Source organism: Chaetodon trifascialis, chromosome 5, assembly GCF_039877785.1.
Source record: "Chaetodon trifascialis isolate fChaTrf1 chromosome 5, fChaTrf1.hap1, whole genome shotgun sequence".
Taxonomy (NCBI): domain Eukaryota; kingdom Metazoa; phylum Chordata; class Actinopteri; order Chaetodontiformes; family Chaetodontidae; genus Chaetodon; species Chaetodon trifascialis.
The window spans coordinates 773,915-796,052 of record NC_092060.1 but is presented as its reverse complement, the minus strand read 5'-3'; the positions used below and the strand labels follow the sequence as shown (position 1 = coordinate 796,052).

The 22,138-nt window shown below is 43.9% G+C and overlaps 1 protein-coding gene across 1 annotated transcript in view; it reads left to right on the top strand.

The window, feature by feature from the left end:
* The window catches only part of rnf103 (ring finger protein 103), a 452,442-nt gene that overhangs the window by 125,262 nt on the left and 305,042 nt on the right, over positions 1–22,138 (top strand). The window lies entirely within an intron of this gene.

The window sequence follows — 22,138 nt, the reverse complement described above, 5'->3', positions numbered from 1 at the left end:
CTGTGACTCAAATTGCCTGGTGACAAACGTGTATGCCAATTTCCCCGGGTCGGCACATGACTTGTTCATCGTGGCGAATTCTAGCATCCCTACAGTCTTTCAGGGGGACACCCCTCTGGATGGGTGGCTGCTAGGTGATAACGGCTATCCACTGAAAACATAGTTGATGACGCCATATATCACACCTTCAACAAGACATCAGTGTGGTTTTAACGGTGTTTTCAGCAGTACTCGGTCAGTCATCGAACGCACACTGCGATCAATAATTAGCAACAGCCACGATTCAATGTAACTATCTAAGTCAGCACATACAGTCAGACCTAAATTTATATATTTTGATCAGTATCTCATCGGACCACATCGCAAGCGCGTTCGGCACGCATAATGGTCACTCACCCTGACCGAATGTACACAGGTAAAACAGGGATGCACACTAATCAATTAATGTTGCCGTGCCAACCAGAAACAGCTGTGGCATCCTACAGAGCATAGATACTGCATCTATCTCAGAGCACTCGAGAGACAGAAAGAGACAGACACATGGAAAAAACGTAAGTGATGATCGTTGTCCACTATTACCCACGTCATTTCATTCCAAATACAAATGTAATCATAGTAATGCTTAATGTTATCTGCAAAGATGGAGTACATCATTGCTTTGAGGAGGAGGAGGAGGAGGAGGAGGAGGAGGAGGAGGAGGCAGCGGATTTACCATCTCAGGACCTCATATTTAGACATGAGTGACATGAGTCTCCTCCTGGGAGAAGTTTGGGCATCAGACACTTTCCTGCTTAGGCTTAGTCATCCTCGAAACTTGCCATGCGCCTTGCCAGCGGCGTTTTCAAAGGTGAGGCGAGGAGCTGGTGTGACTGGTGAAGATTTGACTCGGCTGTGTCAAACCCACTCCACGCCTTCTCCCCTCCCTCTTTCCGAGTTGCACCGCTGGGTGGGACTGAGATGAGAAGAACTATCATGATATAAGTGTTTTATTATTGGTCGATATCGATAATTATTGATATTTTTATGACCTATTTAAAATAAGGACCAGGAGAAAAATACATTCAATTTAAACATTTTTATTTCAAATTTAACCTTCCTCTGATTATAATCCCCTCAGCTATCAAGGCAGAAAGGAAAGGAAATGTCAAGACAACCATGGAAAACACTCAAATAATAAATGTAAAAAAAAAAAAAAAAAAGTAAACCGAGAGAAACCTGAGAACTTTTTTTCTGCAGGTTTAGTGCAGAAAATTCTCAAGCTGATTCACCTTCTGGTGAATAAAGTGTTTTCAGATATGTGCAGTGTTTTGGAAACAGCAGAAACTGAGGTGGACTTGACATCTGAACATACAAACAAACATGATATACAGTACAGTAAGACTGACTGAACTATAAAACCAGCCTAGACATATGAACAACTTTAGTCACTCTTCTTACTCTAAACATACATGAACTATTCAATTATATTTTTATTGCAAGTGTGTTTAGTGTGCTTCCTATTGGAGCTGATGTTCAGCGCGGCCGCCATCTTGGATGGGTCCCCCATGCGTCCCCAGTGCATTTATTTCTATGGAGGAAGGTGTATGTCCAGCTACAATTATCATCATAACTCCTCTAATTTTTACCCAATTTTCACACGTTTTTTTTTTTTTTTTTACAAACGTCAGAGATGTAGTTATGATACAGGACAGTGTCACACATTAAAAACAAATGCTTTCATGCTGAAATACTTTGCTGAAGAGCATAATACAGACATATGGTATGGCACATTAATAAATGTATAAATATAATTAATTTTAGATTTTAATAAAGAAACAGTTTGATTGTTCATTTGATTTCTCTCTCTCTCTCTCTCTCTCACACACACACACACACACACACAAAATCATGACTTTTTGATTGCACCAATAACACAATTTCTTCATTTTTGTTTTTGTGTGCGCTGAGTTTATTTAATGTAAAGTTAAGCACAGGCACATACACACGTGCGCGCGCGCACACAATACACGCACAAAAACCAGACATCTCACATAACCTGTTGACATGCGTATTAAACTTTGAGTACGTTTTTTACTCAGTTGTGTTGGAATAAAATTTCACCAAAACAAACTGTCAAAACGAGGAAGGTTTTTTCTTTTTGGCCAACTCATCATGTGTGTTGGCCCACAGTCCACAGCTGCTTTGAAACACACACGTACACAAACACACACACCGTCTGGCCTGACATGTCTAAATTTAAACAACTGTTCACAGCTTTAGGATGACAAAGATTCCATAATAGCCTGGACTGAAACTGCTGATGTTTGTAAAATACACTGATTTTAACACATACATACATACAAAGCTCCCATATATACCTGCTCAGTACATTTTTTTCCTTCTTTCTTTATTTAAGGCCTGGAAAAGTTAGCTTTAAAATTCCAGGTCATTCCAGCGTCTTACACTACCCTGTTAAGCTTGCAACTGGGGCTGGGAAGCTAAAGAAAATAAAATAAATAAATAAAATAGGGGCATAGTTGCACTCTTGACGACGACTTCGGTTGGCTCTGGTGCTAGTGGAGACCCACCCAATATGGCGGCGATGCTGGATTACACTCCAGCACGTAATGAGGTGTCTACGTATATTATTTCTGTGGTGGTGCTGCAGTTGCGGATGTTGTTGGACGTTGGCGAATACAGCTGCGCTCCAAAGAGCGAGCGCTGCTAAGGTGGTTAAACAAGTTTGTGGTGTTACCGGTCTTGGTGGGGACGACAGTCTTGCATAAGTTACAAACCACATTGGTCTGACTACAGTCCAACTTCTAAAATCCAAAAAACTGACTTCCCTTGTTTTATCAACAATTTCTTCGCTCGCTGCAGCACTTACTATTTCTCAACTCGCTCCTCGCGGAGCCTCAAACACGAGACAACGAGATGGCGCAACCGAACGTGATACTGTTACATGATTGGCGTGTCAGCGTGTCTCTCTCACTGATTAGCGATTACTCCGTACGATGCTCGGTTATCTGAGAGCGTGTGCCTTTGTTCATGCAACCAACCTCGCTTTGCAACTTCAGGTTTCTTCTGACGAAGAAAAAAAAAATTATCGAATGTTTTATCGAACGCATTTTTTATTGATATTGATGACGTGTCTATTGCAAGACATATCGCTATCGTTTTATCGCCCAGCCCTAGTTGTCTGTCTCTCATTCAGCCTGCCATCCTCTTCTGCCTGAGAATAATGAACAGATATATAAGCTATTAGATTTCTTTTAACTAGATCAGATAAAATCATCATTTTTTTTAAGGCAGAATAAATAGAGGAGTGAGAATATACTTTATGAACATATTACCATATTCTCCACTTCGGCTGTTATCCCCAGGTATACGGTCTCCCTATGGTCATCGTTCAAGAATTCCAGTGCCTTAAAACGGGGATTGAGCGCTGAGCCTTTACAGAGGAAGTCTTGAATGTATGTGTACTGGCTGTTGAAATCCTGTCTAAACTTGTCCTTAATCTCAGAGATGACTGGCAGGTCACTGACATCAGGGTCAAAATGCTTCTGCAGTTTGGCCAGTGTTGGGGCGATGATGGAGATAGTGGGGGTCTTTTCTTCACTGAGGTACTTGGTTGCTGTTTTGAGGGGTGTCAGCAGTTTGGCCAGTGTTGGGGCGATGATGGAGATAGTGGGGGTCTTTTCTTCACTGAGGTACTTGGTTGCTGTTTTGAGGGGTGTCAGCAGCTTTATGACCTTAGCCATCAGGCACAAGTGGTAAAAGTGTCACTCACAGCTAGAAGGTCCCCGGTTCAAATCCCGCTGTGGGCACTGGCGGCATGTCTTCCACCATGCCTTCGGGCCTGCTGCTCGAGGGAAAAAGGCCTTTCTGTGTGGAGTTTGCATGCTTGTTTCCTCCTTAAATAACCCCCACTAAAAACATGCAAGAAGATCACCACCTGACGCCAGAGAACTGGCCCCCAGGCGCCGGCGTCAGCTGGCAGCTGGCAGCCCACCGCTCCTGGTCTGCCGTGGAGGATCGTCAGACCGAGGATGGGAAATAATTTCACAGGAAGCATGGCATGTAGTGTGCAACTAACACTGTGTGATGTGATAATAAAAAGTATGTTTCTTCTTCTTCTAATGGCCTTCTAATGTCCTCCCCTTCTTCTTCTAATGTCCTGCTCTGTGAGCAGGCTCTCTCCTCGACCCCTTGACATCATCTTCCTTGTTGTCAAAGTCACAGCAACCTGCTGTTCCCACAAACACCCCATCATGTCCAAAGAACTGTTCCCACCTTGTGGAGACGTCATCAACCAGCTTGTGGTGTTTTAGTTTCAACCGAGCTTGGACTTCATCCAGAGCGTCACAAGCTTTTGGGCTTTTGTGAAATAATGTAACTAGTTTCCTTGTTTTAACCAGGAGTGCTGAAACAGTTTCAACCTTGAAAACTTTTTGTGAGGAGAGATTAAGAGTGTGAGCGATGCATCTTACATGTGGCTCCATCTCTGCACCTGCTCCAGTGAGAAGCATGTTCCTTGCATTGTCAGTGACCAAAGCAGGGTTCTTATCCTCAAGTTTCCATTCACAGCAAACATCAAGCTGACAAATTTTGTCCAGTGTGGGCCTCATTAAAGGCTCTAGTCTGAAGAACATGGTTTTGCATGTTCCACTCATTGTCAATATGATGTGCTGTCACTGTGATATATGACTCAGTGGCACAGGACGTCCAGCCATCCACAGTGATAGCAACTCTTCTGGCATAACTCAGGGATTCCACTACCTCTCTTTTCACTTTGTTGTACAGAGCAGGACTTTGTGTGTCGTTAAAGAATGCCCTTCCTGGTATTTTATACCTTGGATCTAAAATGTGGACCAGTTGTTTAAATCCCTCATTCTCTACGACGCTGTAGGGCTGAATATCTTTGCAGATAAAGTAGGCTATGGTGTCAGTTATGGCCTGGGAGTGGGCAGAGTTAGCTGCCAGAGGAGTGTTTTGTCCAAAGAAACTTGCGATAGGCCTACTGTTCGTGTCACCACCTTTGCTACCACTCGGTGTGGCTGGTGCTTCAGTAGAACCCGAAGGAGAGGAGGGGGGAGCAGCCACAGAGGCATCCATACCGTGCCGTCTTTGGTGCGTCGCCAGGTTCGTTGTGCTACTGACGTAATTGATAGCTGCTCGGCATTGTTTGCAGATTGCGTGCGTTTTGTCCAGTTTATCTTCTCGCTTGAAAAACCCGAAATATTGCCACACGTTTGATTTGTGTGTCTTTTTTTCGGTGCACTGAATATCTCCTTACTGCTAACGTCGTTCTCGTTTTCCTCCATGTTGTGAACAACGCTTGTGTCAGTGAAGGAGGAGCGATGGTGCATTCAGGTTGCCTCGGAAAACACGACAGAGCAGGGAATAGTACTCGAACATGAAATAATCGATTTAACCATGGAATTTACCGATGCAGACAGGTTAGAAGAGATGCATCGTAAATTCACCCGTAAATTATATCCGATGTACCTTGAATCTACCGGTGCAGTCACATCGCAAACATTTGTATCAGATCACCAAATGAATTGGTGAATCTCGTCATCCCTAGTAGGTGGTGGTAATGCACTATAACGCTAGTTGCCACCCGCCATAAAACAGAACAAAGAAGAAGAAGAAGAAGAAGAAGAAGAAGAAGAAGAAGAAGAAGGAGGAGAAGAAGAGGAAGAAGAAGAAGGATTGGAGGAGCGAATGGTGGACGGTGAACGATCGCGAGAGTTGGATGAGCGGAAGCAGGAAGTGTGGAGAGCAGCAGTCAGTGGAGTTTTTTTTTTTTTTTTAAATTGCTTTATTTAGGCGTAATAGGCATAACAGCATCATCCAACATTTGAGTAAAGCAGTATATACATAGGTAAACATACACAGCAAAAAAGCAGTCAGTGGAGATAGCGGCGGCATCAGCCAGGCATGGACAGGGTAAAAATAATCGGCAGAGTGTGGGAAACCCCAGTCGAGATGAAAATAATTCCCTGGTGGTTGAGCACAACTGTTCCGTGAATGGATCAGAAGTAGGCAGTTGGGCAGATATGGATGAGGAAGAAGGGGGAGATTGGGAGTTTGAAAGGGGAGCGAGTGGATGGAGTAATGGGAGGAATAAAAGGAAGAAGAACAGCATTGATGACAGTGAGGAGGAAGGAGCTGAGCATATTAAGGAGACACCTGAGAATTGTTTTGTCATCATACGATTCAATGAAAAGACACAAGAAAGCATGAAGAAGCTTAACCCCTTAGTGCTAACAACAATTCTAGCAAATAAAATAGGAGAGATACAGTTTGCAAAGTTCCTGAGTGATAGCAATTTATTGGTGAAATGTGCTAATAAAGAGCAAGTTGAGAAGGCACTCAAACTGAAAGAGTTGGGGGAAAACAAGGTGGCAAGCACAGGGAGGGTGGGAGCACGAAATGGTGGTGGATGCAAAGGAGTGATTACAGGGGTGTCACTGAGTGTGACTTTGGAGGAATTTAAGAGGAATATTAAAGGAGGAAAAATAAAGAATATGCAAAGAATGAAGACAACAAAAGAAGGAGTGAGAATGGATAGCAAAAGTGTATTGATTGAGTTTGAAGGAGAATGTGTGCCTAAGAATATTTTCCTGGGTTTTATGAGTTACCCAGTAAGAGTTTATGTTCCAAAACTGTTAGGCAGAGTGCCACTAGTAATAGGACCCAGTGATGCAGACCCGGAGAAAGGACTTATGAAAGTAAACGTAATTTATTAACAAAACCAAACAAAAGGTGCACTCGGACGAGTGGAAGATAAAACAACAAAAAGCGCACTCAAAAGGAGTGGAGGAAATGAAAAGAGCTCCGATGAGGCGTGTATAAACACAACTGGCACGCGTGGAAGCGGCAGGCAGGCTGTTATGACCCTGTGGGTCATTTGCGAATGTGTGTGTGTTTTGTTTTGTTTTCTTGTGGCAGTGTCTCCTTCCCCAGTGTGTGTGTTTCTTTATCTCTCTCTCTCCAGTGGCAGTGGAGCAAGATGATGCTGCAGCGCGATTGGTCAGGGGGCGGATCCCCGGTCTATTTGAACACTGGCAGCCAACACTCTGGTTCTCTCTCCAGCCTTCCTACCACAATGAACTGCCAGCGTGATGTTTGGGATAGAAGACGCTGTGTGTGTGTGTGTGTGTGTGTGTGTGTGTGTGTGTGTGTGTGTGTGTGTGTGTGTGTGTGTGTGTGAACATCCAGATTTCGGACTCCTGAAAATTTGTAAATAGTGTAAATAGTGTAAATAGTTTGGGCAGTTGAGTAGGGGGGAGAAGCCTTTGTTTTGTACCCGTTTTCTCCTGTTTTTCTTTATGTCAGGAGCTTAGGTTATAAATTTGTCTTTTTTTTCCCTTTTGTTTATCAGGAAAGTGTAGGGGAATTTTAGTTTGTTCTGTTTGTTGTGTTGGCCTGTTCTTCCCCTGAAGACAAATAAAACTGCACCTTTTTTGAATTTGGCTTATTTAGTTGATGGCCTTCTTTGAAGTGGGAAGACTGGGGGGACCGCATCTGTTGTGTCAAAGGTTCCCCTAGACCAAGACATAACAAGGCACTGAAACAAACAAAAGGAGAAGCACACAATAAGTGGCTGAAACAAACAATGGAGCATTAACTGTTCCTCAGGTGGAGAGGAAGACAAAGGACTAGTTGTTGTGGCCGTGGTTTGGTGATCTGCTCTGATTCTGTTATATGTGTTTTTCAGGGCTGGAATAAGGCAGGGGCAGGGCTGATCTTTGCTGGGGTTAAGCAGTTACCTGACACACCTGTCACTAATCTCCGCTAATCAGGACTCTCCTTCTTAAGCATGCTTCTCCCACACTCTGGTGCCAGATGGTCATGTTGCTCATGCTTCTGTTTCTAGCCTCAGTGCCGATCTCCTGGTTTCTGCCTTGTGTTCTCCAGCCGTCTTGCCTTCGTGCATGCTGTGTGATTTTATGAGTTTTGTTTTCTGCCTGTGAGCTAACCCGTTACAGAGATTTTTGTTCTAAAGTGTCTGTTGAGTGGTTCTCCAGCACTTGTGGTTCTTTTGTATGCCTGTGTGCTTTTTTCCCCCCAGTGGAGTTTTTGTTTCCATACCTGAGTCTGTCGAGTTCTCTCGACAACCTGAGTTTCATCCTGCCTGTGAGTTTTTCCCTGAGTGGAGATTTTAGTTTTTCGTGGTGGCTGTCGAGTTCTCTCCAACATTTGTTTTTTGACTTTTTGCCTGTGTGCTTTCCCTTAACGGAGTTTTGTGTTTTTTGTCATTAGAAGCTGTCGAGTGTCCTGCAGCAGAGACTGCCCTCTCTGTTTCCTGTCATATCAGCTCCCTCAGTTGTTTACTTCTTTTGTTGTTACTTTTTCTAATAAACTGTGATTTCCGCCTCTGCATCTGAGTCCTGCTTCCAGAGTCCGTCACACTAGTACTCACGACCTGTAGACCAAACACCGACATAGGAGGGCGAAGGAATAATCCGGCAAAGAGGAGAGGTCTGCATACTTCTTAAATACTCCTCAGTCAATCAGGAAGTGTGCTCCAGGTGAGCACCTGGGGGCGGAGCGGGCTACAAGTAAGGGGATGCCCAGCTGCGGGGACAGGGGTAAACAGACAGACACACACACAGGGAAAAAGGGGAGGAGACACAAAAGGAGAGACAGGAAGGCAGGATCCTAACAGTACCCCCCCCTCAATGGTCACCTCTTGGCGGCCTAGCAGGACGATCCGGGTGTCTCCGGTGGAACTCATCGATGAGGGTGTGGTCCAGGATGAAGGACCGGGGCACCCAGGAACGCTCCTCGGGACCGTACCCCTCCCAGTCCACCAAATACTGGAAGCCCCTGCCGCGTCTTCTGACATCGACCAGTCGTCGAACCGTGAGGACAGGACCCCCATCGATGATTTGGGGGGGAGGAGGGGATTTGGGAGGAGGACACAAGGGACTGGAGGAGACAGGTTTCAGCTGAGAGACGTGGAAGGTAGGATGGATCTTCATAGAGTCAGGAAGCTTGAGAATAAGTGCCTGTGGGTTCACGATCTTAAGGATGGGAAACGGGCCGACGTACCTAGGGGACATCTTTTGAGAGTCAGTTATCAGTGGAATGTTCTTAGTAGATAGCCACACCGACTGACCTGGTTGATAAGCTGGGGCAGGGGTCCTGTGGCCGTCTGCCGAACGTTGTTTGACTCCCTGGTTCTTCTCCAGTGCTCTGGTGGCTGCTTGACAAAACCCTTTGACTCTCTTGATGTGGTCGGACACAGAGGGAACTGCGATCTCTGCCTCTTGAGGTTGAAACAGAGGGGGTTGATATCCCAGCGATGCCTCGAAAGAGGAGAGACCACTAGCCGATGAGGTGAGGGAGTTGTGGGCGTACTCAACCCAGGGGAGAAGGGAGCTCCAGTCTGTCGGATTATCAGCACAGATGCATCTCAGGGCCGTCTCCAGATCTTGGTTAGCTCTTTCAGTCTGGCCATTGGACTGAGGGTGGTAGCCAGAGGTGAGGCTGACTGTAGCCCCCAGAGCCTTGGCGAATGCCTTCCAGACCTGGGAGGAAAACTGAGGTCCACGGTCAGACACAATGTCTGCCGGGATGCCATGCAGCCGGAACACGTGGGTGACCAACAGTTCTGCGGTTTCTAGAGCTGAAGGAAGCTTGGGGAGAGCAATAAAGTGTGCAGCCTTGGAAAAACGATCGACCACAGTGAGAATGGTGGAGTTACCTAGGGAGGGAGGCAGTCCGGTGACAAAGTCCACAGCAATGTGGGACCAGGGTCTGCCAGGGACGGGGAGAGGAAGGAGGAGGCCAGCCTGCGCTTTATGAGAAGCCTTGCCGCGGGCACAGATGGAACAGGCAGCCACAAACTCTCGTGCATCGGCCTCCAACGTGGGCTACCAGAAGTGGCGACGAAGTAGGGAGATGGTGCGGTTAGCTCCAGGATGGCAGGAAAGACTGTTGACATGAGTCCACTGCAGCACCTGCGAACGTTCAGTGTGAGGGACAAACATCTTATTACGGGGGCCATTACCTGGGTCCGGGTGTTGCCGCTGGGCCTCCCTTATCACCCCCTCAATCTCCCAAGAGAGGGAGGCGATAATACGGTCTAGGAAGCCTAGGAAGCGCTGCAACTCCTTCCGGGTCTCCGGGACCGGCCATTCAGCAACCGTCCTGATCTTTTCAGGGTCAGCCTTCAGATTGCCCTCCTGGATAATAAACCCAAGGAAGGACACGGTGTTGTGTGAAATTGCTTGCGTGTGAACAGACAGACACACACACAGGGAAAAAGGGGAGGAGACACAAAAGGAGAGACAGGAAGGCAGCATCCTAACACAAAACCATTAAGGTGCTTTAACTATCAAAGGTTTGGACACATAGCCAAGAACTGCAAGGAGAAGAGGAGATGTGCTAGGTGTGGGGGATGAGTATGGAGAGTGTGGAACAGGGGTGCAACCAAAATGTTGTAACTGTGGAGGAGCCCATAACGCGGCATATGGAGGATGTGAGGTTATGAAAAGGGAAAATAATATCCAAAAAGTAAGAGTGGAAAGAAAGATATCATATGCTGAAGCTGTAAGAGTGTCAAGGGGGCAGAATAATGGAACTAATGATCAAGGAGTAATGGGAAGTTGAGAGGGGCAACAAAGAACAAATACCAGGATGTATGTGGATAAAAGGGATTTGGTAACATTCATTGCAGGGGTGGTCAACAGTACGGCTGAGGTGAAGTCAAAAAGTGAAAAAATCCAGCTGATTGTTAAAGCAGCAGTGCATCATTTAGGATTAGTGGGACTGACATGGGAAGAAGTGAGGGACAACCTCACTAATCAGTCAAGTCTGGAAACACCATGGGTTGGTTAATACTAATTATGGTAATAATCCTACAGTGGAATACCAGGAGCTTACTGGCTAATGGCCAGGAATTCAAGCATTTCATTGAAGAGATGGCTGAAAAACCAGATGTAATGTGTGTGCAGGAAATGTGGTTAAAACCAAATCTAGACTTTGTGGTACATGGGTATACAGCATTAAGGAAAGACAGAAGTCAAGAGGGAGGAGGAGGTTGTGCTACATTTATCAAACAAGACATTCCATATAGGCTACTGGAAAAGGGAGTGTACCAGGAATATATAGTGGTGGAAGTATGGGAAAGAGGGTAGAAGGTGGTTATAATTAACTACTATAATCCATGTAAGAGGTTGATTTTGGATAGCCTATTAAGGATAAAAGGACAAGACAGAAATAAGGTAATTTGGTGTGCAGATTTCAATACTCACAACACGATGTGGGGAGGGTTACAGACAGACATGAATGGACAGGTCATTGAAAATTTGATCGATGAAAGTGATTTGGTGTGCATGAACGACGGCAGAGGAATAAGGGTAAACATAACAGCGGGTACTGAGTCAGCACTGGATATAACTTTAGTGTCTAATACATTGGCTGGAATCAGTAACTTGGAAGTTTGGACAGCATCAACAATAGGAAGTGATCATTACCCAGTCTTATGCATGGTGGGGGAGAGAGTAGAAGTGAGAAAAAGTGGGAGAATCATATAATGGGTATTTCAAAAAGCAGAGTGGGATGAGTTTCAGAGATTGAGTGAGGAATCAATGAAGAGGATAGAAATGCTTGGAGACATTGATGAAATAAATAAACAGGTAACCTCAGCAATCATAAGGGCAGCAGATGACGCTATACCCAAGGCAAGTGGAACAGGAACATGGTACCATGGTGGACAGAAGACAGAAGAATGTCATCAGGCTGTAAGAAATAGGAACAGAGCATTCAGACAAGTTAAAAGTGTTATGGGGCTGTACAGCCGGTTGTATTAGGACCCAGAGATGCAGACCCGAAACAGAAATTGTGTAAATCAAAAGCGAATTTATTAATAAAACGGGAAACAGAAAACGCGCTCAACGAGCGGATAATGAATAAACAAAAGACACACTCAAACGGAGTGGATAAACTGAAGGAGCACCGACGAAGAGGGTATGACTCGAGGCACGCATGGAAGCGGCAGGCAGACACTGAAAACAAAGAAAAACACAGCACACTTAGTGGCTGGAAAAATGTGGATAACAAAAGACGTAATTCTGAAATTGAGAGAGAGACAAAGAGAACTGTACTTACGAACCATATGACCAAACATCGACACGGAGATAGAGGAATAATCCGGCAACGAGGAGAAGCAGGTCCATGGGTGCTTTTCATTACGTTGAATTGTGCCTCCTCGTCTCCTCTCTCCTTCGTCGACCCGGAAGTCATTTCCCCTCCGCCATGATGAAGGATCTTCCAATTGCTTAAATGCACCTGAAGGAGATGAGGAGCGAGGAGAGAGGAGGCTTCTGAAGGAGATCAGAGTGAGGATACACCAGTGTAGCCTACACGGAAGTCTTTTATTATTTAAGGGGCGTGTCGTATGTTGCACACGTTTGAATCATGGCGGGAGCAGGTCTTCACAAATGTAATCTTGTTTCAACTGTGTCCTTTTAACAATTGTATCTGTCACCAAGAAATTAATGAAAATTCTTGGTATATATTTACATTTTTTTAAAGCAAGGCTACAAGGCTGTTGGTTTAATCTACCGCACACCCGTCCTCTGTTATGCCTCTAACGGCATATAATTGAAACCTCATCAATAGCAATCAGGAGTAAAACAGTCTGACTGCAGATCTAACCATAATATCACGTTTTACAGCTTTTACAGCTGTGCAAACGTCATCAATAATTGACGTCGCTTCGGACTGACGCTGTGGAGCGAGGATTTTTCATTTCGGAGTTTCGTCTCCTCTGTCCTCACGTCTCTTCCTCGCATCCCTCTTTCATGTCCTCACTGGGCGGAGCTAAGACGCGAGGAGAGGAAGCGAGTGGAGGAGACGAGGAGACCAATTTATGTAACGAAAAGCACCCCATGTCTTTTATACTCTCCCTGATGAAGGGAGAGTGAATGCACGTGAGTCGTAGTGGGAGGAGCTGGCAGCAGGTGAGGGGCTGCCCGGCCACGACTCCAGGGGTAGACAGACAGACACACACACAGGGAAAAAGGGAGAGGAGACACACTGGGAGAGACAGGAAGGCAGGATCTTAACAAAAAGAACCCATAACATGCAGAATTTGATTCAGTACAAAAAGACACAGGCAGTGGTGAGAAGAACAATACGTCAAGCTAAGAGGGCGAGATGGAGGAATTTCTGTGATGAAATGGGAAGAACTACACCAGTGGGAGAAGTATGGGGAATGATAAAGATGGGGAGGGGACAGAAAGGAATGGGACTATCCGGTCATAATATCTGAGGGGGAGACAGCAGTTTCCAACGGGGAAAAGACAGAGATCATGGCTAATGCTTTCGTAAAGGTGGATAGCTCAGAAAATTTGTCAGAGGAAGGGAAACAGAGAAGAAAAAGAACTATGACTCAGTATCCAGGGGTTTTAAACAGGAGGGAAAATACAGCTGGCATGATCGATGAACCATTTACCTTGGCAGAGATGCTGAGGGCTATAAAGAGATCACAACCAACTTCTCCATGAAAAGATCAGGTGTGTTACAGCATGTTAAAATATTTGGGGGAAGGAGCATTAGTGAAGTTGCTGCAGCTTTATAATAGAGTGTGGGAGAAGGGAAGGTTACCAGGAGCCTGGAAAGAAGCAGTAGTGATTCCAATAAGAAAACCTGGCAAAGATCCATCCGAACCCACTAGTTACAGGCCAATAGCATTGACATCAAACATGTGCAAGGTAATGTAAAGGATGATAACAGAAAGGTTGTCATATGAACTTGAAAAGAGGGGACTTTTGGCAGGCTATCAGAGTGGTTTCAGGAAAGGCAGGAATACCATGGATTCAGTGGTAAGGTTAGAGTCTGAAATAAGGAAGGCTCAGGCAAATAAAGAATCAGTTATTGCAGTATTTTTTGATATTGAGAAAGCCTATGACATGATGTGGAAGGAGGGGTTGTTGTTGTGAAAATACACAAGATGGGTGTTGGTGGGAGAGTTTTCAATTGGATAAAGGATTTTCTATTTGGAAGAAAAATCCAGGTACGCATTGGGTCGGAAATGTCAAGTCAGTATACAGTTAGATATGGTACACCTCAAGGGAGTGTGATAAGCCCGCTACTCTTTATCATCATGATCAACGTCGTATTTTCAAAAGTGCCAGCAGATAAAGGCTGATCACTTTTTGCAGATGATGGGGCATTGTGGACAAGAGGAAGGAACATGGAACACGCTATAAGGAAAGTTCAAGGTGCAATTGATGAAGTGGTGGAGTGGGGGTATGATTGGGGGTGCAGGTTCTCAGTGGAAAAAACACAAACAGTATTTTTCACCAGGAAAAGAATTGAAGAAGGGATGACGTTGAGGATGTATGGGGAAACTTTAGAAAGGGTTGGAACATTAACATTTCTGGGAGTTCTATTTGATTCACGGCTAACATGGGCAGACCATATCAGGAGAATTGAGGAAAAATGCAAAAAGGTAATAAATGTTATGAGATGTATGACTGGAAGGGGTGCAAGCTGTTAATCATTGAAGAGGCTATATGTAGCATTGATAAGGTCTGTGATTGATTATGGCAGTGTGGCTTATAGGTCAGCAGCTAAGTCTCTCTTAAATAAATTAGATGTGATTCAGACACAGGCTCTGAGAGTGTGTAGTGGGGCAATCAAGACTTCACCAGTTCCTGCCCTGCAATTGGGTGAAATGCCTCTAGAAATAAGGAGAAGGCAATTGATGACGAACTACTGGGCTAATTTGCAGGGGCACAATGATTTGCATCTCATGAAGGGAGTCTTGCAGGAATTCTGGGAGGATGGGAGGAGCTAAAGACAAAACTTTGCTAGAGAAGCGAATAATATCGCAAAAGAATTTGGAGTATTCAATCTGAATATAAGTCCAACGGTAGTTTATCCACAGGTGGCTCCATGGATGCTCGTGTGGCGTGAGGTTGACTGGTATTTGTTAGAGGCTAAAAGGAAAGAAAAAGGTATGGGTGAGTGCCTTTAGATGTCATGTAATGACAGAGTATAGTGTTTTTACACATACAGTAGTGGAAAAAAGTTTTCGGACACCCCATGCATTTGTGAAATATTGCATTAAGAATCACTCTTAGGTCTTTAAGTGCAATTTTTTTTTAGTACAGTCACAGCCAAAATACTAAACAAATCCTAAAAAAGCCATTTAAAAACTAAAAATTGATTGGTTCCATAAAAACACAAAAGAAATTTTGAGTATTGGGTCATTTTGGTGCCAGTGATCCACTAATGAAGGTTGTGCTTTTTATTAAAAGACACAATATATATAGTACATAGTATAGTAGACATCAAGCACTATATAGTATAGTATATAGTGCTTCATGTCTATATAAAGCCAGCACATTTGAAAGTTCTTCAGAGACAAAAATGGCAAAAACAAGGAACCTAACGCAGGAAACATGCCTGAAGATACAGATTCTCAGCCAGGAAGGGTACAGCTGCCGCCAGATAGCCAGGGAGTGCAGATGCAGTCCTTCAGCAGTTGGATACACTCTGCAGAAATACAGACAAACCAACAGCTTGGAATACAAACCAAGATCTGAGCGTCCAAGGGTTTCTTCAGCAAGAAATGATCACATCCTGATCCTCATGTGCAGGGAAAACCGCCGAATGACATCACAGGAGCTTCAGCAGCAGTGGTCAAACCAAATTGGTGTCCAGTGTTCCACCCACACTGTATGTGGCTAACTTTTAGATCATGGCTTAAGGTCCTACAAGGCTGTCAAGAAGCCCCTGATCAATGAGAGACAGAGGTTAGCCCGGCGTCATTGGGTCCAAGCACACAAGAAGTGGACAGCCAGGAACTGGAAGAAGATTCTGTGGTCAGATGAGCCCAGTTTCCAGCTTTATCTTCCTCCTGCTAATGTGAGGATACACAGAAGGCCAGGCAAAGCATTATCTCCAGCATGTACAGTACCTACTGTCAAGCATGGTGTAGGCAGTATCATGGTTTGGGGATGCATGAGTGCTGCTGGTGTTGGTCATGTCAATGTGCTGTGACGGCACATTGAACTCTGCCAAGTATTGTGCCATTCTTGAAACCCACATGCTCCCTTCTGCACGTGCACTGTTCTGTCGAGGTCAAAACTGGATGTTTCAACAAGATAATGCCCCTTGCCACACATCCAGGGCCAGTAGGACTTGGCTGCAGGAGCACAGTATCCAAGTCTTAGAGTGGCCAGCTCAATCCTCGGACATAAGCCCCATTGAAAATCTGTGGTGGATTATCAAAAGAATTTAGAAGAATTAAAAGCAGTAATTCAAGAAGAATGTACAAGATTACCCCTCAACAGTGTGAAAGGCTTGTGGGGAACATGCCAGCCAGGATTAGAGCTCTACTGCGTGCTGATGGCAAGACTACTAAATGTTAATTTGATGATGTGATGGTTTATTTATTTTTTGTTCAGTTTTGAACACATTCTCTGTTATTTGTTGACTTTGATACCAACAATGTTGAGAACTGACATATTGAAACTGTCAAGAATTTAGTTTTGTTAGTTTTTCTTGTAAACAATAAACACAAAATATCATTTGTATTTGTTTGTGTCTGTCTAATGCAGCCACACATTTTGAAACACAAAATACATTTTTCCACAAATATTTCATGATAATATTTGAGATTGTGTAAAATTTTAAGGGTGTCCGAAAACTTTTTTCCACCACTGTATATACACAGATGGTGCTAAACAACCTGAGACAGAAGTGACAGGATTTGGGGTGGCAGTACCAGCAAAAGGAATTGGGATTAATAGAAGAACATCTAATAAGTTAGGAGGAAGTTTACACATTGGAAATGGTGGCAGTGCTGGTTGCTTTACGGTGGGTGAAGAAAGCTGGTCTGGATAAGGCATTGATATGCTCAGATTCATCTTCAGTGCTAGCAAGCTTAAGGTCATTCCATTCAAACAGCCGTCAAGACATACTGTATTCAGTCCTTCAGTCAATTACAAGAATAGTTCATCATGGAGGTCAGCTAAAGTTTCTGTGGGTTCCAGTGCATGTAGGGGTGAAGGGGAATGAGAGGGCGGATGAGTTGGCTAAGAGAGCTTTAATGAAAGGAAATGTAGATATGCAGCTCAGTATCAGCAAAGCAGAAGTTAAAAGTATAGTCTGGTAAAAGACCAATGTAATGTGGCAAGAAAGGTCGGATGGAGAGGAGAAATTGAGGCATCTTTATCAAATTCAAAAGAGTGTCAGAGGTGCGAGGATGAGCAGTGGATACAGGAGAGAGGAGATTGTGTTGACAAGGTTAAGGTTGGGGCATAGTGTACTAAATAAAACATTGAAACTGATAGGGAAGCATCAGACAGGCCTGTGTGAAGGATGTCAGGAGGAGGAGGAGTCAGTGGAGCACGTAGTTCTGAGGTGTAGGAGGTATGAGGTGCAGAGAGAAGAGATGATGAATAAGATGAAGGACTTAGGAATACAGGAATTTACATTAATTATTATAATTATTGTTTTAATATTATGTGTATAATATTGCTTTTGATCTAGTTAGGTAAAGGAATAAGACTGTAATTCTACTGTTTTCTCAACACTCCGGAACAGAGGGTGGCGGTAATGCACCAATAAGCTGGATGCCAACTGCCGTTAAACCAGAGGAGCAAGAGTGATCCCTAGAGGAGACCGGCGGTTGGCAACACTGGACTGTGACTGGATGAGAGATGGCAGAAGGAAGTGACGGAGCAGGAAGCGAGATAGGAGAGATGGAAGAAGGTGGCGGGAGATATGAAGACGTTTGGAATATCGTTAGGAATAATAAGCGGAAAAAGCGGGGGAATAGATCGGAGGATAGTGATTCTAAAGGGGGAGGAGCGGTAGCAGGGGAAAGGAGAGAGGAGTTTAAGGTAATCGCTAGTCTTGTGCAAAAGGGAGCTTCGTTCAGCGACTGGAACCCAATACGGCTCACTAAAATCATCAGCAGAGAAATTGGGGAGGTAAGGAGTGCCAAGATACTGAGAAATGGAGCATTGCTGATAATATGTAAGGATGAAGGACAACAAAAGAGAGCAATCAGAATGAATAAAATAGAGGGCAGGGAAGTGCAATGCACCCTGGCTAGAGGCAGAAAGCTAGTCAGGGGAGTTGTGACAGGGATCCCGATAAGAGTATCTGATGAGGATGTGAAAGGAAATGTAACAAATGCAAAAGTAAGGGAGGTCAAACGTCTGAAAGCAAATAGAAATGGGATTAAAAGTGATAGTCTCTCGGTTCTGATCACTTTTGATGAAGAAAGACTCCCAGGAAAGATATTTATTGGGTATATGTGCTATGATGTGAGGCCATATGTTCCCCCACCCTTGAGATGCTTTAAGTGTCAGAGATTTGGACATGTAGTGGCGGTTTGCAAGGGAAAGCAAAGATGTGGCAGATGTGGTGGAGACCATGAATATGGTAAATGTGATGAGGGGGCAAAACTGAAGTGCTGCAATTGTGGAGGGGAACATAGCTCAGCATACCGTGGATGCGAGGCTAGTAAAAAAGCAGCAGAGGTGCAGAGAATCAGGGTTTCCCAGGGAATGAGCTATGCAGAGGCAGCAAAAGCGGTTTCAGTAAGCATACAGGTAACAAAACAAAATGTCGGCAAGAACAAAGATGTAGAACAATGCGAAAGATGTGATAAGCTGAAGGAGGAGACTCTGCTAGTGAATAAAAATGACTTTGTACTGTTTATGGCGGACATAATTAACTGCTCAGCACAGTCAGGGAGCCGAAATGAAAGGATCAAAGTAATTGTCAAGTCAGCTGAAAAGTACCTTGGTGTGAAGGGGCTGAGTTGCGAAGATGTTAAAAACATTCTAAATGAAGATGCCCAACCATCTCAGACATGCACTGGATCATCTTAATGGTCTTGACCTTACTGCAGTGGAATGCAAGAAGTTTAATTGCGAATGGACAAGAGTTTAAGAAATATATTGATAATTTGAGAGAGAAACCTAATGTGCTTTGTATACAGGAGACATGGCTGAGACCACAGTTGGATTTTATTATAAAGGGCTTTATTGCAATTAGAAGAGATAGAGAATCTGGTAGAGGGGGAGGAGTTGCAACATTCATACAGAATGGATTGAGATATAAAATTATACAAATAAACACAGATCATGAAGCAATTGTGATTAGGATATGGACGAACAAAGGTTCTATAGATATAGTTAACTACTATAATCCATGTGAGAAATTAAGTCTAGATATATTGAATAATGTTGGGGGATTAGTGCAAGATAGTGTAATATGGTGTGGGGATTTCAACTCACATAACTCATTATGGGGAAGCAATAACACAGATGCAAATGGTTTAGTTGTTGAGGAATTTTTAGACGATCACGGTTTGGTGTGTCTTAATACAGGGGAAGGAACACGATATAATAGCAGACAAAACACAGAAACAGCAATTGACCTGACATTAGGAACCAGTGCTATAGCAGGTGTAAGCACATGGAGTGTGGTTAAAAATACAACAGTGGGGAGCGATCACTACCCTGTGAAGACTATAGTTGGCACAGAGATTTGCTTTGAAAAGGAAAAGAAAATACCTAGATGGAAATTGGGAAATGCTAATTGGGATGCTTTCCAAAAGATCAGCGCAAGCAGATTTAATAAACTTCAAGAACAGAACCAGGTGGACGTTAACATAGTTAATGAAATAATTCAGTCTGCTGAGGAAGCAATCCCTAAAAGCACAGGAAATAGACGTACCAAGAATGTGCCCTGGTGGAATGATGACTGTGGCAAAGCCATAAAAGACCGAAATAAAGCATTTAGGCAACTCAAAAAATCTCATTCTCAGGATGCTCTAATGCAGTATAAAAGGGCCCAGGCAATAGTAAGGAGAACAATAAGATCACAAAAACGCACATTTTGGAGGCAATATTGCAGCAGTATTGGAAGTGAAGTACAGCTATCAGATATCTGGGGCATGATTAGGAGAATGGGGGGGGGGGGGGGGGGGAGTCAGAAGAAACTATGAATTACCAGTATTAAACAGTGGTGACAAAATGGCTATCAACAACTTGGAAAAGGCTGAACTTCTAGCCCAGACATTTAGGAAAGTTCACAGTTCAGACAATCTCACAGAGGAAGCCAGGCAGGGTAGAAGTAAAACCTTAAGAAGGAACCCCAGCATACTGGAGAAAATGGAGGTGTCAGGAGATCTATTAGACTTGCCTTTTAGTGTGTTTGAGCTGAGAAGAGCTATCATTAGTGCTCGTCAAACTACCCCTGGGAAAGATGGTGTATGCTACAAAATGTTGTAACACCTGACAGAGGATGCACAAGCCATAGTGTTAAAGTTATTTAATAGGGTTTGGGAGTGTGGTCAACTTCCCTCAGTGTGGAAACAAGCAATAATAGTACCAGTTCAAAAACCAGTAAAGGACTCATCAGATCCATCTAGCTACAGACCTATTGCCTTGACATCGCATTTATGTAAAATCATGGAACGAATGGTCACAGAGAGGTTAATATACTTCCTAGAAAATAAAGCTCTTCTGTCCCCATATCAGAGTGGATTCCGTAGGGGTCGAAACACAATGGACTCTGTATTGTGCTTAGAGTCAGACATCAGGAAAGCACAGACCAATAAGGAAGTGGTGATAGCTGTCTTCTTTGATGTTGAAAAAGCATATGACATGCTCTGGAAAGAGGGTCTTCTCATTAAATTAAAATCACTGGGAATAGGTGGGAGAGCGTATAACTGGGTCTTAGATTTTTTAATCAATAGGAAAATACAAGTGAGAGTAGGGGCAGAACACTCCAGTATATATGAGGTAGAGAATAGTACACCACAAGGCAGTGTAGGTAGTCCATTGCTATTCAATATAATGATCAATGACATATTTTCTAATGTAGAACGAAGTGTAGGGAAATCTTTGTATGCGGATGACGGGGCTCTGTGGGCAAGAGGTCGAAATGTAGATCATGTGAGTGGGAAAATACAAGCTGCAATACTTGAGGTGGAGGGGTGGGCAAGTAAGTGGGGGTTTAGATTGTCAGTGGCAAAAACACAAGTAATCTGGTTTTCAAGACGGCATAAAATTACTCCACTCTCACTAAGACTGTATGGACAACATCTGGAACAGGTTAAAGTCATCAAATTTCTTGGGGTCCGGTTTGATGAGTAGCTTACATGGAGCACTCACATAGGGAAAGTTGTGAGAAAAAGTAAGAGGGTCGTGAATGTTCTTCGGTGTTTGGCAGGACAGGAGTGGGGAGCAAGTAGATCATCTCTACAAAATATATACTGGGCACTCATGAGATCAATATTCAATTATGGGTGTATAGCGTATATGTCGGCAGCAGAGTCAAATTTGAAAAAGCTGGATGTTCTGCAAGCTCAGGCCCTAAGAATCTGCAGCGGAGCATTTAAAACATCTCCAGTTTCAGCGATGCAGGTGGAAATGGGAGAGTTGCCTCTGCGAATTAGGAGAGTTAAGCTAATGTTGGCATACTGGGTCAATCTGCAAGGGCATGGTGATAAACATCCTGCCAAGAATATCTTAGCAGACTGCTGGGAACACAATGAAACTAATTTCAGGAGTTTTGGTTGGATTGGTGACGTGAAAGCACGAACCATAGGACTGAGTAAATTGCAGTACAGCCCCACAGTCCCAATCTTTTCCATTCCTCCTTGGTTATTTCCTTTGCCAGAAGTAGACCTCAAAATACAGCAAGAATTGAAGGAGAAGTCAGGGAAACATCCTATATGGCATATAGTCCAGAATTATTTAGACCAGCATTTCTCAGATTCAGTGTTTATTTTTACAGATGGATCCAAAGATCCAGATACAGGATGTGCAGGAGCAGCAGTATATATTCCAGTGAGTGGAACACATATTAAGGAAAGGGTATCAGATCATCTCTCAGTATACACCACAGAACTGCTGGCTATAATATTGGCGTTACAGTGGATAGAGGAGAGAGAAATACAAAAAACAGTTATTGCATCAGACAGTTTCTCGGCACTATCAAGTATTAGATCAGGCAGATCAGCATTCAGGATGGATATAGTCAATGAAATATACCTAATAATGTATAGAATGCATATTAAGGGCATAATCACACAATACATCTGGGTCCCTGCTCATGTGGGTGTGGAAGGAAATGAGCAGGTAGATATTCTGGCCAAGCAAAC